We start from the raw sequence: 4,643 nt of genomic DNA, 5'->3' as shown, positions 1-4,643 counted from the left end.
CATTAGATGCTGTGAAAATGAATGAATGAATGAATTGCGCGATGTTTTTGAAATACATGTATTAGATGCACAGAGTGAGAGCTTACCGTTTTCATCTTGTTTAAATAACTTGTATCTTCATCTTCCATCTACCATGCTTATCAATCGTCTCCAAAGCATTGTGCCATTATGTTTATGTTGACTGTGCTTTTCTGTGCAAAGTGATATTAAATTCAGTTCAGTCATATTTCTTTTGATGTAAAGCTTTGCTTTTAACTTAATCACACTGAAACCTGCAGCAGATTTCAATGTGAGGATGAATATGTTTGCTGTAGGTGAATTAAATTTTTTTTAAAAATATGTTGGTTTAAATTCATCAACATCCCTCATTCATAACTGTCAGAATCCTGAAAACACGAGTTTGCTAGAGTAGCAACAATCTTTCATGGTAGCTAATCAAGACTTTGCTATAATTTTCTTGAATATCTTCCTTTATCCTTCAGCGCCCTAACAGGTACACACACAAGTTTTGTAGTTTATTATCGTTTAGACCCGGAGTTTACCCAGTTTCTGTCTGATCTTTGAGACTTTTTGTCTGAAAATTAAATTAATATCTTGAAATATTTTTATATTATTTTAGGGTTTTTAGCCTTACTTCAGAAAGTGACTTGAGGCAACTGTTGTTGAGATTTGGCGTTATATAAATTGAATTGAGCTGAACCTAAATGAATATAGGAAAATCCACAATTGTCACAGGAATTGTCATTACAGTAATGATAAAAACTTGTTTTCTAGTTTGGTGTCTTTGACTCCAGTAGGCATACATGTAGTATGCCTAATTTTGATTTGACTTGACGAAACAGTCCTTAAGGTATGATGTGATGTCTGGCACCAAGATGTTTGCAAGAGATCCTTACGTCCTGTAAGTTGTGAGGTGAGGGCTTCATGAATTTAACTTATTTTGCCTAGCACATCCCACAGATCCTCATTTGGATTGAAATCTGGAGAATTTGGAGGTCAACACCTCAGTCCTCAAAGTTGTTCTCAAACCAATCCTGGACCATTTTTGCATTTGCTTTATGCCAGGGTGCGTTATCTTGCTGAAGGAAGCCACAGCTGTCAGGGAACGCCATTTCCATGAAAGCATGTAGATGCTTTGCAGCAATGATTAGGTAGGTGGCACACACGGGGAAGAGAAAATGTGGCTGATCAGACAAGATTGTGTTTTTGTTGCTCCCTGCTCGAAGTTCTGTTGCTCGCATGCCCATTGTTGGCGGTGGACGGGCCGGCATGGGTCTGTGGTTATGCAGCCAACAAACTATGATGCACTGTGTATTTTTACACATTTCTATCAGACCTGACAATAAATTTTAAGTGATTTGAGCTACAATAACTCTTCTGTTGGATCAGACCACATGGGGCAGCTTACATTTCCAATGTGCATCAGTGAGCCCCATGACCCTGAACTGGTTCACCACTGTTCCTTTCTCTGACCACTTTTGATAGATACTGATCAACTTATTGTTGAATGCCTGAGCCAATCCTAGATGCCGTAGAGCAAAAGGTGGGATACTTCCTGGTCGCAGGACTAACACAGAGAGACAGACAACCATTCCTTACTACGACCAATTTAGAGGCTTCAATTAACCTAGCCCCACAAACTGCATGCCTTTGGGCTGTGGGAGTAAGCTGGAGAACCAAGAGAAAAGCCACTCAGATGGGGAGAATATGCAATACATAAAGGTCCCAAGGAGATGGTGGATTTGAACCCAAGACCTGGCAATAGTGCTACTTTCTCACTGTGCTGGCCCTTAGTAGTTTTTAAAATGATTTGATTGATTGATTGATTGATTGGTAATTTATTTCAACATGTGAACAATATACAAGTACATTTAGAAAAGAAATAAGAGAGAAAAAAAATACTATACAAATTACATACAAAAAACATTCTGATTAATTTACATGTTGAAAGGGAGTGGGAAGAAGTATACACTTATTTAATCCCACCCCTTTGCCATAAATTATCAGTGAATATTTAGTCAGCTTCCTTACTGATATAATTTGTAATAAAAATAGTGAACAGATTTCTGATATACTATATACTATAATATCACATCATGAATTTTTTGTTTGTTTGTTTGTTTTTAAATAGAGACATTCACTTAATTTAAATATTTTCCTTTTCTTTATAGATCGAGAAGATCATATTTTTATAACTCTTTTTGAACAGTTTTATGTTTGGACATTGCTTTAATTCCATATTCAGACTGTTCCATAGTTTCACTCCATGAACAGAAACACAAAAGCCTTTTCTTGTAGTACGTACCTTCATTGTTTTGAAGTTACAAAAAACCCTTAAATTATAACTTCCTTCTTTCAAAAAAAACATACTCTGAATATTACCTGGCAGTTCTTTATTTTTTGCTTTGAATAGAATTTGTGCTGTTTGGAATTTCACTATATCGTCAATTTTCAATATTTCAGACTGCAAAAATAGTGAGTTTGTATGTTCCCTATAACCTGCATTGTGGATGATTCGAATTGCTTTTTTTTGAAGAGTAAAAAGTGAATGTAATGTGGTTTTATAGTTATTGCCCCAGACCTCTGCACAATAGCTTAAGTATGGTGAAACCAGTGAACAGTAGAGAATATGAAGTGATGTTCTGTCGAATACCTGTTTTGCCTTGTTTAGTACTGCAATGCTTCGTGATACTTTGGAATGAATATATCTTACGTGAGCTCTCCAGTTAAGTTTTTCATCTATTATTACCCCCAGAAATTTATTTTCACTGACTCTTTCAATATCAACACCATTTATTTGAATCTTTGCATTTGTATTTAAACTACTATTTCCAAATAACATCAGTTTAGATTTATTCAAATTTAATGATAATTTGTTTTTATCAAGCCAGAACTTCACTTTACTTATTTCATTAGTCATATCCTCCAATAAATTCTGCAGATCATCACCAGAGCAAAAAATGTTTGTATTGTCAGCAAAGAGAACCATTTTTAATACTTTGGACACTTTACAGATGTCGTTAATGTACAAGTTGAAGAATTTTGGACCCAAAACTGACCCTTGGGGTACACCACAAGCAATGTCCATACATAAGGAGCAACCACCATTTATTTTCACAAACTGCTTTCTGTCACTTAAATAACTCCGGACCCAATCTAAAACTACCCCTCTGACACCATAACGTTCCAGTTTTCTTATTAATATATCATGATCTATAGTGTCAAATGCCTTTGTCAAGTCTATGAATAACCCAGCCACATATTGCTTTTTGTCTATGGAATTTGTGATGTATTCTATTGAATCTAATAGTGCCGATGATGTTGATCTGCTTGATCTGAATCCGTACTGACTCTCAGTGAGTAGTTTATGTTTATCTATAAATTTTTCCAGTCTGTTTTTAAACAGTTTTTCAAGAACTTTTGAGAATTGAGGTAGTAAAGAGACAGGCCTGTAGTTTGTGAAATGGTGTTTGTTTCCAGATTTGTATAGAGGTATAACTTTTGCTATTTTCATTCTGTCTGGAAATCGACCAGTTTGAAATGATAAATTACAGATGTATGTAAATGGTTTTATAATGGCCTCAATGACTCTTTTAACCACTATCATATCAATATCATTACAATCCAAAGATTTGTGATTTTTACATTTTTTGACAATTTCAAGAACTTCATTTTCATCAACGGCTGTGAGAAACATAGAATATGGATTTCTGTCAATCAGTGTATCGGGTTTTTCCTGTGCTTTCCCAGGATGAGTGATTGTTCTTGCTAAATTTGGTCCAGCAGTTACAAAGAATTCATTGAGACTATTTGCCACAACATCCATATTGTATTCTTCATGGTCATTACAAATGAAATACTTGGGATAGTTCTTTTGTCCAGTCCCACATTTTATAACACTGTTCAGGATTTCCCATAATCTTTTATTATTATTTCTATTTATATCTAATTGCTTCTTATAGTATTCCTTTTTACTAAATCTAAGTATATTAGTTAACCTATTTTTATATCTTTTGTATCTGATTTCAGCATCTTTAGTTCTCGTTCTTAAGAACTCTCTGTATAGAGCATTTTTCTTTATACATGCATTTTGCAGACCTTTTGTTATCCATGGACAGTCCATATATTTCTGTTTCCTACTATATTGCTTTATTGGACAGTTGGTATTGTACAGTAATGTAAATATTCTAAGGAATTTATTATAAGCACTATTAACGTCCTGTTCCTGATATACTTCACCCCAGTTTTCCTTCAATAAATCTTTTTTAAATGCATTCATTCTTTCTTCTGTTCTTACTCGTCTGTACTCTTTTTTACTGTCCATTTTATTGATCTTGTAATTCCTATCATAGATTGTAAAAACTGGAAGATGGTCACTTATGTCGTTAATCAGGAGTCCACTTACAGTCTTATTTTCAATGTCATTTGTAAAAATGTTGTCTATGAGAGTTGCACAATGTGATGTAATCCTGGTAGGTCTAGTAATTTTAGGGAATAGGTTCATACAGTGCATTGTGTTTATAAATTCCTCAGTGGTTTTATGTTTATTTGGGTTTAGCAAATCAATATTGAAGTCTCCACAAATGAAAACTTTTTTGCGAGCTATTTCAATAAATGTTTCTTCTATCCAGTCTTTAAATGTC

Source organism: Rhamphochromis longiceps, linkage group LG7 (genome assembly GCF_057381845.1).
Source record: "Rhamphochromis longiceps isolate RC_006_pf linkage group LG7, R_longiceps_female_GT1.1, whole genome shotgun sequence".
NCBI classification, from domain to species: Eukaryota; Metazoa; Chordata; class Actinopteri; order Cichliformes; family Cichlidae; genus Rhamphochromis; species Rhamphochromis longiceps.
This window is presented reverse-complemented; position numbering follows the sequence as displayed.